We start from the raw sequence: 13,208 nt of genomic DNA, 5'->3' as shown, positions 1-13,208 counted from the left end.
GCCCCCTGTTTACCTGCCTCAGAAGGCTCTCTGCACTGCTGAGCTCCTGTATCCTCCATACTGATCAGCAGCTCTTCCTTCTTGCCGAGGTGAAGTGATGTTGTGATGTCACGTGACCCATGCAGTGCAGGGAAAGCTGCCGATCAGCAGAGGAGGAAGAGGAGCTGAGTAAGTCCCCCACAAGAACTATACAGGAAAACTCCACAGAACTCTGACCATCCCTGTCACTGGCTGTGTCTGTAAGCACTCTTCGCTGTAGATTGAGCTCCCAAGAACAGCCACTCACAGGGACGGTCGGACACACCTGGGTCAGGGTGTCACCCTACCAGAGGTTGTCACCCGGTGCGGTCTGCAGCTCCCCCCCCCCCCCCGTCCACCCCTGGCAACGCCACTGACATTTTATTCCCCCGCGATTCCTGGGCCGGCACCATGGAAATCTGAACACAGAAGCTTGGGGCTTCCGTGTTCGTGACGTCACCATGCCCCCTCCATTCAGGTCTATGGGAAGGCGCGTGATGACTAGTACATAGAACAGCACAGTGCTGGCCCGGAGATTGCAGGGGGGTCCCAGTGGCCGGACCGCCGCGATCAGACATCTTTTTTCCTATCCTTAGGATAGGGGACAAGATGTCAAGGGGCGGTGTACCCCTTTAAAGGGAATTTATCATATCTATTTGCTCCAAAGAATTGCAGACACTATTGCATAGATAAAATTGTACCTTTTCTAGAGTTGATAATAGTTGCCAAATGTATAAACCACTTTTCTATTTCTCAGCCAAGTGTCAAGGAGGCGGTGCCAATCTGCTGAAGGGCCACAGCCTTGCACACTTCCCCGCTTGCTCCCACCTCCCAGGCATTCCTTGACTGATGTTCAGAGCCCTGTTTGTCAATCAAGGAGGAGCTGAGAGGGGAGAGCAAGTGGCTCAGCCTTCTTGACACTTCATGAAAACAAAGAAGTTTTTATAAGTTTGGCTACCACCATCAGCTCCAGAAAAAGTAAAGTTTGCTTTCAGAAAATACAGCTGCCAGATTCCCTTTACTCCAGGTATAGACCAGGAATACATAAGACAATTATGAGGACACTTTCAGGTGGTTCAGCACCATACATTTGTGTATTACACCTGACTATTTGACGATACTGGTTTTAATGTGGAATGTTGATTCAGGGATCTATCCAATTGACAGCGGGTCATGGAGAAATTTTCCTCCACCATGTCTATGACAATCATGGATGGTTCTTGCCTTCCTTAGTGTATAGTGCTATTGCTACCATAAAAAATGTCAGAACCCTGAAATAAAGCCTAACAGACTTAAAGTGGTACTCCTGTGCCCCAGCCTTCTAAACATCCGGTTCAGAAGGCTTGGAGCACAGCCTCAACGTCATGGCCACGCCCCCGCATGTCGTCACACCACACCGCCTCCAATGATGTCTATAGGAGGGGGCGTGATGGTTGTCACGCCCCCTCCCATAGACATCAATGAAGGGGCGTGGCATGACATTGCAAGGGGAATGGCATGACATTGCGAGGGGCATGGCCATGAAATCACGGCCCCTGCCACTACGCCAGGCTATCTGAATCGGATGTTCAGAAGGCTAGGGCACGGGAGTACCCCTTTAACTAAACTAAGGAATACATAAGAATTTGCTCATGGTTATTAAAAAGAGGAAGCGCACAAATAAGAGGAGATAAGGATGAGGACAAGGTTGACACAGCAGAGGTAAGAAAAAAATCCTAAATATTAATCAGAATAGATCTGAGTTCTAGACTTGCAAATGATGACTAGATCTATTAAATATGTGTAAAAATATTAATGTAAATTGTTTTAAATCTAATTATTTATACACATTGCTGATGTTTACAATTGACCAAGTATATACTGTCTATTCAATTCTATTACACAAATAGGTGGGGTGGAAGTATTGTATATTCATATTTGTAGTGTTGCAAACATGTAAAGGCAAAAGCATGTCTAAATGTCTAAATATCTTCAGTGTATGTGACATAGTAAGGCTGGAATTCCACTTGTTTTTTCTGCTGCATGGCGTTATATCGGCCAAAAAACGCTGTGGGCAGATGTTAGCTGTAAATCAATGAGAAATCGCAAAATTATTTTTCCACTTTGCGTTTTTCAGTTTGGCGTTTTTTTTTCCACTCTGTTTCAGCTCCTTGGCAGTTTTGCAAAATTGCAAAATGTTGAGTCTATGGCGTTTTTTTCCCTGAAATCACCATGTGGGTTTTAACTTTGACATTTTTGTAGGCGGTTTTTATTCTTTTTAAAATGTTTGTACTTTTCCAAAAAAAAGTGATGGAGACACTTTATAAATTTTTAAACAGGGATCAATTTGTGTGTGCGGGCAGGGCACTAAAAATGTAGCCGACAATAATAAAAATGTAATGTGTGTGTGTATTTCACTTTTTTTCTCATTTTATTTAATTGTTTTTAATTTTTTAGGTAGTACTACTACTCCCAGCATGGAACACACTGTTCCATGAAGGGAGTAGTAGTACCTGTACTAATTGACAGATTGCCCTGGGTCCATTGCGATCCTCCTGTATAATGTATAGATGTGGGGGGGGGGGGGGGCGCTCTTCTATGGTCTGCTGCACTGCCATATACATAGACCTTTTCATATTTCCCGCAGAGAGCTGTAAGTGGCTCACAAAAAAAGTTTTTCACCGGAGTACCCCTTTAACCATTATGCTGGAACTTATGTATGACCAATAACCCCTTAAGGACCACGGGTTTTTCCATTTTTGCATTTTCATTTTTTCCTCATCACCTTCTAAAAATCATAACGCTTTCAATTTTGCACCTACACACTCATATGAGGGCTTATGTTTTGCGCCACCAATTATACTTTGTAATGACAACAATCATTTCACCACAAAATTTACGGTGAATTCTGTAAAAAAATATTTTTGGGGCAAAATTGGAAAAAAACACACAATTTGGTAAATTTTGGGGCCTTCCATTTCTACGCAGTGCTCTTTTTGATAACATTGACAACATATATTTATTCTGTAGGCCCGTATGGTTACAATGATACCCAATTTAATTAGGTTTTCTTTATTTTACTACTTACCAAAAATTATAACTACATGCACCAAAATTAGTATTGTTTAAAATTGTCCTATTCTGACCCCTATAACTTTTTTATTTTTCCATATATGGGGTGGTATGAGGGCTCTTATTTTTGCGCTGTGATCTGAAGTTTTTATTGATACCATGATTGTTTTGATCTGACTTTTTGATCACTTTTTATAAATATTTTAGAGTATACAAAATGACCAAAAAGACACAATTTTGGAATTTAGAATGTTTTTACATATACGCCATTGACCGTATGGTTTAATTAACCTTATATTTTTATAGTTCGGATATTTACGCATGGGGATACCACATATGTTTATTTTTATTATGTTTATATATTTTTTTATATGGAATTTGGGAAAAGGGGGTGATTCAAACTTTTAATAAGGAAGGGGTTAATGTGTGTGTTTTTTATCTTCTTAGTCCCCTTAGGGGACTTTTAGGATGAATCATTTGATTCCTCATACAGATCAATGTGGTTCCATAGAACAACATGGATCTGTGTGCTCTGCGCTCGATTGATGAAGCCTGGTCCTGCCACCCCACTGGACCACCAGGGAGCAGTTAAAGGTACCTTTAGACGCTGCTGTCTGCTTTGGCAGAGGCAATCTAAAGGGTTAAAAGCCGGCCACGATGTCGGCTATTAACGCCGGCCCTCAGATACAAGAATCAGCTGGGGGCCAGCCGGTATGACGCGGGCTCGAGTTGGGAGCCCGCGTCATTCCCCATTAATGGCACAAGGACGTGTATGCATGTCTTTGGTCGTTAACCAGTTAAAGGGAACCAAGCAGTAGATTTTACCATATCTTACGCTTGGCAATACATTATACAGTGATCCCTCAACATACAATTGCCCCCCCAACTCCCCCACCTGGGTGGTGCCGGCTAGCTGTTGCAAGACTACAACTCCCAGCATGCTCTTATAGTGAGAACATACTGAGAGTTGTAGTGGAACCAGCTAGAGGGTAGGTGGCTGAGGTGGGTGGGTGGCTGGGGAGGAGAGCCGGCCGGCTTACAGAAATATGAAAGTACGGCACTGTAAATTCATATTTCCCGCCCTGAGCCAAGAATGAAATGCTGCCAAGCTCCCCCTCAAAAAAAAACAAAAAACAAAAAAACAAACACATGCGTATATACACATATATCAAACACATATATATACATTTAGTCATCATATGTAGGACAGTTTTTTTTTTTACACATAATACTGTATACCTAAATATACTAGCCATACAATTAGCAATTGATACCACTAAACAAGGAGCAAATAATAACCTTACATTATTGTAACCTGACCAGATCAGGGATGCTGAGACCAACAATACCGATAATACCGGTTTACCAAGATAAATATTATCAATATTACACCTATATAAGGGACACATAATACCGCCACAGAAGGACCATTACACCACAAAGCGACTAGTGACTGGATAATTCAATTATACTATTTTTAAATAAAATCCACTATATGCAAACCCAGATTTCCCAACTACCTCACCCCCCCATACAGTGACCAAATAAAATTATATACCAGCTGTACACAGGTTTTGTATACCATATAATTGATTATATGCAGGACCATATAGAGGTGTGTACCAGCTGCATACAGATCTGTATACCATATAAGTGGTGATATACAGGACTATATAGAGGTATATACCAGCTGTATATAGATCATGTAAGTGATTATAATTACATTTACATCAGCAGCATCATTTTTCCTTTTCTTCTCCATCCGGCTCAGACAGCCATGATGTCTTCCTACAGCCAAAACTTCATCTCTTTAGCATCTGCGGGACAAACATGTTAGACTCCATTGCCCTCCATTGCTAATCCCCCCTTTATCATTTCAATTATTAATCCTCCGGGGAACTGGGAACTGAAATGGCACAGAGGGGGATCAAATAGGGGATTGGCAATTGAGGTGGCACCCCTGATTCCCCTTTGCAATTTTAATTACCTCCCCATGCCATTTCATTCACAATCCCCCCACCCCTGTGCCATTTTAATTACCCCACTCAGATCCCCCTGTGATGTGCCAGTGCCATTTTAATTACCTCCCCAATCCCCCTGTGTCATTTCATTAACACCCCCCAAAAGCATTTCATTAACCCCCCTCCCCTCAGCCCTTTCATTAACCCCCCCCCCATTACCGTAGCCATTTCAATAACCCCCTCCCTGTGCCATTTCATTAACTCACCCTCCTTCCCCCTGTGCCATTTAATTAACCCCCCTCCCCCCTGTGCCAATTCATTACCCCCCTTCTCCCCCCTGGCTTTGCCAATTCATTAACCCCTCTATCTCCTCTCCCTCCCCTCCTATGCCATTTAATTAACCCCTCCCCCCTTCCCTGCTGCCTCACTTTCTCAGGCCTGGTTAAGGCTAAGATTGCAGACGTGTCTCAGGCAGTGGTGTTGCTAGGGCTTGTGTCACCCGGTGCGGAAGAAAATGGTGTCACCCCCAACATCACACCGTCCCCCGCGCCATTTTTTTAGCCATATAAAGAAGAACTATCATCCCCCCCCCATCTCCGACTGCTGAGCCTCGGCCTCCTCATCCTTCATCACCCCCCACCACTGCTAGGCCTCGGCCTCCTCATCATACATCATACCCCCACTGCTGTGCTTTGGCCTCCTCTTCATTCCTCACCTCCCACCACTGCTGTGCCTCGGCCTCCTTATCATTTATCACCCTCCCACTGCTGTGCCTCATCATTCATCAATCCTCCCCCCCAGTGCTGCCTCCTCATCATTTATAACCCCCTACTGCTATGCCTCCTCACCATTTAAACCCCCTCCTTTGCCTCCTCCTCATTCATCAAATCCCACCCCATGCTTTAACGCCTCATCATTCATTACACCTCAACCTCCTCCTCCTGTGCCTCCTCATCATCCCCCTCTCTGTGCCTCCTGAACACATTTATCACCCCCGCCACATACTGGTGTCCCCCTCATCATACCCCAATTACCCCAGTGCCCCCGTGCCTCTTCATCATTCATCCAAACCTACCCACCCCACCCTGCTGTACCTCCTCAACATTCATCACCCCCACACACACTGCTGTACCCCCTTATCATACCCTAAACACCCCCCCCCCGTGCCTTCTCATGATTCATCCAAACAATCCCCTCTCTGCTCTTCTGGGCCTCCTCAACAATTATCACCCCCCCCCCACTGCTGTACCCCCTTATCATACATACCCTGGTGCCTCTTCATCATTCATCTAAAACCTTCTTTCTGTGCCTTCTTAACATTAACCCCTCCCCCCCCACACACACTGCTGTAACCCTTCATCATTCATTTAAACCCATGCCTGACAGACTCCCGCCGCCACTGTGCCCCACTTACTAAATTAAAGGGCATTGTGCACCCCAAGGCGGATGGCCTCTTCCGTCCTGCACCCATTCTGTACTACAGACCAGTTCTGACAGAGAGGAGACGGCTATGCAGCGTAGCTCCGTCATGCTCCGCCCACTGCTGCTCCGATGGCCCCCGTTGCAGGACTGACGGCCACCGACTGGCGGCGCAAGTGAGTTCTAAAAAAGAAAAAGGTCTTTATTTTTCCGCCCCCCTCGGCTGTGTAGTCTGTGCGCCCTAATGTGGCTGCTTGGTCCGCCTTATTACAGAGTCGGGCCTGCTTGAAACCAGACTCAACATACAACGCTACAGACAGTCCAGATCTGTAAAACGTGTCAATGGCTGGAAGTACTGACCAATCAGAACGGGCATTTAACTGGTAAATCACCTGTATTACTGAAGTGCATGTACTGACTGGCTGTCTGGTAGCGCCTCCTACAGTACAGGGTGGTACTACATGTTCAGTATAGAAATTAAGAGATGTCCAGCGCAGGTTCCAAGCAATGCGAAAAATATTTATTCAGCAGGAACACAACATGATGACAGATAGGTGACGCGTTTCAGCCACAATCTGTCATCATGTTGTGTTACTGCTGAATAAATATTTTTCGCATTGCTTGGAACCTGCGCTGGACATCTCTTCATTTCTATATCATTATACGAGTCGTGGTTCGGTCTCGTCCGAGACGCAGGAAGGGCGTACGAGTGAGCTGTGCCTTATACTTGGACTTTGTTACATGTTCAGTACTACTCTTACCTGTGCCACAGTTAGCTGCTCCTTTGGACACCAGATAAGGGTGGCTCTATTTTACTTTTTATGACATTGGGGGGGTATTTATAATTTTTACCTGTTGCCACTTTCTTTTTACCCATTTTTTTTTTTTTTTTTTACGTACGTGAGCTAAATTTATCATTTGGCACATGTCCTTTACAAACAGGGCCGGATCATCATTGGCGCTCATGCAGCGCCTTCTCCGGGCCCTGTGCCCTTAGGGGGCCCCCGTCACATTAGGGACATCGCTGTGTCCTGAAAAATGAGGAGCAGTGAGGAGGACGCACGCGCATGGTAGGTGACCAGCGGCACGTCATCTTCAGTGTTCCGACCACCCCACCTCCGGTCCCGGGACCTACTGCTGTGGCCCTTAGGCCATAGCAGTAGATTGTGACCCCGGAGTGGTGGTCGGAATACTGAAGTGGAGCAGTAAACAGGCATACAGCCTCCAGCCATACACTGTATATGGCTGAAGGCTGAATCTCTATGGGAGAACTGTACTGCACCTAATGTGGGGGACTATACTTCACCTAATGTGGGGGACTATACTGCACCTAATGTGGGGGAACTATACTGCACCTAATGTGGGGAACTATACTGCACCTAATGTGGGGAACTATACTGCCATCCTAATGTGGGGAACTATACTGCACCTAATGTGGAGAACTATACTGTCAACCTAATGTGGGGGAACTGTACTGCACCTAATGTGGAGAATCTGTACTGCACCTAATGTGGGGGAACTAAACTGCACCTAATGTGGGGGAACTCTACTAAGCACCTAATGTGGGGGAACTGTACTGCACACCAAATGTGGGGGAACTGTACTAAGCACCTAATGTGGGGGAACTTTACTGCACATCTAATGTGGGGGAACTGTACTGCACCTAATGTGAGGGAACTATACTACACCTAATGTGGGGGAACTGTACTGCACTCCTAATGTGGGGGAACTGTAGTGCACACCTAATGTGGGGGAACTGTACTGCACACCTAATGTGCGGGGACTTGTACTGCCAACCTTATGAGCGGGGACTTATACTGCACCTAATCTGGGGGAACTACAAACTAATGTGGGGGAACTATACTGCACCTAATGTGGGGGAACTGTCGGGGGGGGGGGGGGGGCATCATAATGAAGTATTCCGTCTTCCAGACAGCCTTAATGTGGCCCTGGGGTGGGGGGAACAGCATTGTATTAAGTGGAGGGGACAGGGGTGGGATACAGCAGTGTATTTGGGGGGGATCAGCATTGTATAAGGGGGAGGGGTGGATCAGCATTGTAATAGGGGAGATGGGAGGGGGGATCAGCAGTGTATTAAGGGGGATGGCAGCAGTGTTTTGGGGGGATAGAAGGGGAGGGGGGTCAGCATTGTATTAGGGGGAGGGGGGATCAGCATTGTATTAGGGGGAGAGGGGCTCAGCATTGTATTAGCGGGAGGGTGGATAAGCATTGCATTAGGGGGGATGGGAGGGGGATCAGCAGTGCATTAGGGGGATGGGAGGGGGATCAGCAGTGTATTAGGGGGGATGGGAGAGGAAGGGGGTCAGCATTAGGAGGAGGGGAGGGGAACAGCAGTGTATTAGGGGGGATGGGAGAGGAGGGGAATAGCAGTGTATTAGGGGGAGGGGATCAGCAGTATATTAGGGGGAGGGGGGTCTGCAGTGTATTTGATTAGGGAGTTAGCATTGTATTAGAGCTCAGGAGTGTAGACGAGTGTAGGATCAGGGGTATAGAGGAGTGTACATGGGTGATAAAGGGGTGTATATGGGTGACAGAGGGGTGTTGGGGGTGTAGAGGTGTGTACATGGGTAACATAGGGGCAGGGCCGGACTGGCCTACCGGGATACCGGGAAATTTCCCGATGGGCCGCTTTGAGATGTGGCTGCATTTTTTTGCCCTCCAGCGGCCACCAGGGCCGGATCATCATTGGCGCTTATGGAGCGTCTGCTCCGGCCCCCGTGCTCGCAGAGGGCACCAGTCACATTAGGGACATCCCTGTGTCCTGAAAAATCTTTTCGGGACACAAGGATGCCCCGGTTACCTCTCTGCAGCCCCGCATTAACTTTAAAAACGCAGGGGCCTCCGGGAGGTAGCGCACGCAGGGACGTCACTGATGTCCCGTGCGTGCGCCCATAGTAACAGAGCGGAGCAGTGAGGAGGACGAACGCGCATGGTAAGTGACCAGCGGCACGTCATCTTTAGTGTTCCGACCACCCCACCTCCGGTCCCGGGACCTACTGCTATGGCCCTTAGGCCATAGCAGTAGATTGTGACCCCGGAGTGGTGGTCGGAATATTGAAGTGGGGCAGTAAACAGGCATTCAGCCTCCAGCCATACACTGTATATGGCTGAAGGCTGAATGTCTGTGGGGGTACTGTACTGCACCTAATGTGGGGGACTATACTTCCCTAATGTGGGGGACTATACTGCACCTAATGTGGGGGAACTATACTGCACCTAATGTGGGGAACTATACTGCACCTAATGTGGGCAACTATACTGCCAACCTAATGTGGGGAACTATACTGCACCTAATGTGGGGAACTATACTGTCAACCTAATGTGGGGGAACTGTACTGTACCTAATGTGGGGGAACTGTACTGCACCTAATGTGGAGGAACTGTACTGCACCTAATGTGGGGGAACTAAACTGCACCTAATGTGGGGGAACTGTACTAAGCACCTAATGTGGGGGAACTGTACTGCACACCAAATGTGGGGGAACTGTACTAAGCACCTAATGTTGGGAACTGTATTGCACACCAAATGTGGGGGAACTTTACTGCACATCTAATGTGGGGGAACTGTACTGCACCTAATGTGAGGGAACTATACTACGCCTAATGTGGGGGAACTGTAGTGCACACCTAATGTGGGGGAACTGTACTGCACACCTAATGTGCGGGGACTTGTACTGCCAACCTTATGTGCGGGGACTTATACTGCACGTAATCTGGGGGAACTACAACCTAATGTGGGGGTACTATACTGCACCTAATGTGGGGGAACTATACTAAGCACCTAATGTGGGGGAACTGTATTGCACACCAAATGTGGGGGAACTGTACTAAGCACCTAATGTGGGGGAACTGTATTGCACACCAAATGTGGGGGAACTTTACTGCACATCTAAAGTGGGGGAACTGTACTGCACCTAATGTAGGGGAACTATACTACACCTAATGTGGGGGAACTGTACTGCACACCTAATGTGGGGGAACTGTAGTGCACACCTAATGTGGGGGAACTGTACTGCACACCTAATGTGCGGGGACTTGTACTGCCAACCTAATATGCGGGGACTTATACTGCACCTAATCTGGGGGAACTACAACCTAATGTGGGGAAGCCTTGATCTAGCCCTGGGGGGAACAGGATTGTATTAAGTGGAGGGGGACAGGGGTTGGATACAGCAGTGTATTGGGGGAGGGGGCAGGGGGGATTAGCATTGTATTAGGGGGAGGGGTGGATCAGCATTGTATTTGGGGAGATGGGAGGGGGGATCAGCAGTATATTAGGGTGGATGGGAGGGGGGATCAGCAGTATATTAGGGGGGATGGCAGCAGTGTTTTGGGGGGATGGAAGGGGAGGGCGGTCTGCATTGTATTAGGAGGAGGGGGTGATCAGTATTGTATTAGGGGGATGGGTAAAAAGCATTGTATTAAGGGAATTGGGGAATCAGCATTGTATTAGGGGGAGGGGGGATCAGCATGGGTGTAGAAGAGTGTAAATGGGTGACAGGTGGGCACAGGGGGTGACAGAGGGGTGGACAGGGGTGACAAAGGGACAGAACAGATGGACATAGGTGACAATGATGTGGCCAGTGGGGTAAAGAATGGGGGGAGGGGGAACATGGGTGACAGCGGGGTGGACATAAATGACAGGAGGGTGTACATGGGAGACACGGGGGTTAGAGGGGTGGACAGGGGTGACAAGGGGGTAAAAGAGGAGTGGACAGGAGTGACAAAGGGACAGAGGGGACAATAGGGAATGGACATGGGTGACAGAGAGGTAGACGTGGGCATGGGTGACAGAGAGGTAGACGTGGGGGGGGGGGGGGGTTGAGGGTTGTCAGAGGGGTGGACGGCTATGGTGAACATAGATAACAGGGGTTGGAAAGGGTTGGCCAAGGTAGACAGGGATGACAAGAGGGTGGACTCGGGAGAAAGGGGGGTGGACATGGGAGACGGGGGTTAACAGGGGTGAGGGGTGGACAAGGATGACAAGGGGAATAAAAGAGCAGGACAGAGGGGTAAAACAATTAATAAAATAATTCAACCGCCCCTTTCAGAATTAAAGGGCATACATTCCTATTACATGATTAACTGTTTTATATATTATAAAAAAAATGTGATAAAATATTTTATAAAAAATATTAAAAATGTACAAAATATTTTAAGTTAGAAAAAATCATCTAGATCCCAATGTATTCCTTTATTTATTTATTTTTTGTTCCCTTTTCTTATGCGGTTTCATAATCCCTGAGATAAGTAGTTCTGGCCCTAGAATGTTATATATATTAGCGTCTGTAGCATGTATAAGGAGCATGTTATCATACTGGTGTCTTTTTACAGATGACTGATGCCCGGTGAGAAGGTGAACCCTCGTCAGCTGCACGAAAGGAACCACGAGACAGGTAATTAATATTTATATTAATTACTGATAACAATCAGGCTAGATGTAAAATCTAGACCTGTAGAGATGTCATAGTCTCTCCCTTATACATGAAGATATATGTGTTGTTAATAAGTATATCATCTATGAACAGCTTCTTATATAACACAACCTTGTCTCAGGTACAGAGATTAGGAACATTTATGATCCTTAGTCCCTGTTTTTATTTGTAGGAATCCCCCTTTATCAATATAGTTTTTTTTTATCAGAAAGATTTATTAAGGTTTTTGTTTAGTTTTTGACAAAACATAAAAAACACACATGAACAAATCAAAACAACCCCCCATCCCTTCCCCCCACCCCCAGGAATGACACCTCCCTCCAGGTTCTTATGACAAATATAAACTAGAGCACCACGTTATAACCCATGTAGCAGTCACCAAAAAAGAAAAGAAAAGCCTTGGAAGACACATTAGGAGTAGGAGAATATTATACTGGGCTATAAGGGAAGGAAAATAAGAAAAAAAAAACATGAAACAAAAGAATCACCACACATTTAGGCCGACACAGAGCAAAGACACATCAATATATGTAAACCAATAAGGGGAGGACACAAAGACCACATCACCCAAGAAAAGAAGCATATCATCAGCATATAGAGCTATGCGTTTATCTTACCAAATTACCCAGGGCCTCCTCCAACTCTCTCAAAGTATGTTCAGGAAGTATCTCTGGGTCTGCGACAGGACTGCTACTGGGATAGAGGAAACAAATTGATACACATTAACATCATCATAAAACTATTTGGAGGAATACGTCTCCTCATAAGAGGAGACTAACACATCAAGAATTTTAGCATCTTCCTGCACCAGAGACCCAGCACCATTGCAGAGACAAAGAATGGCCATGGACTCCTGCTGCACCCGAATCATACGTGCCAGTAAACGGCCAGTGCTTTCCCCACTTTCAAAATATTGCTGCTGCTGAAAAAACCTTTATTATCCGCCATGTGCAGTAGATGTACATACAGTAGAGTACTCAAAGACTGCCAGCGAACCTGAACAGCACCAGACAGGCTCCCAAGGAACTCCCTCTCAGCAAAAAGCACCTGCCATTGCAACAACTCCTGTATTCCGTGATTCTTCAATTTACATGTGGTAATGTCTCTAATAAACACACCCGGGACAAAAGCCTTCAGAGAATCCCACACTACCCCCAACAAAGCTGAGCCACAATTAATTTCCAGGAAAGATTCAATATCCGCTACCAGAGTGTGACCTATTGTATTTACCTGAAGCCAGATTGGAATAAAATGCCACAAGGACCCCCTAACTCTAGGACTAGAACTGAAGTTAAGGTGTACA

General features: G+C 46.4%; 1 protein-coding gene across 1 annotated transcript in view; it reads left to right on the top strand.

Annotated features, from left to right (window-relative positions):
- Positions 1–13,208, top strand: part of LOC130282117 (neutral ceramidase-like) — a 348,583-nt gene that overhangs the window by 29,402 nt on the left and 305,973 nt on the right. The window contains exon 5 of the mRNA XM_056530030.1: positions 11,805–11,866. The gene's annotated coding sequence lies outside the window, so the exon portion shown is untranslated. The remainder of the gene's footprint in view (positions 1–11,804; positions 11,867–13,208) is intronic.

The sequence above is a fragment of the Hyla sarda genome, chromosome 7, assembly GCF_029499605.1.
Source record: "Hyla sarda isolate aHylSar1 chromosome 7, aHylSar1.hap1, whole genome shotgun sequence".
NCBI classification, from domain to species: domain Eukaryota; kingdom Metazoa; phylum Chordata; class Amphibia; order Anura; family Hylidae; genus Hyla; species Hyla sarda.
The sequence above is the reverse complement of the archived record's forward strand: the minus strand, read 5'-3'. Positions and strand labels throughout refer to the sequence as shown.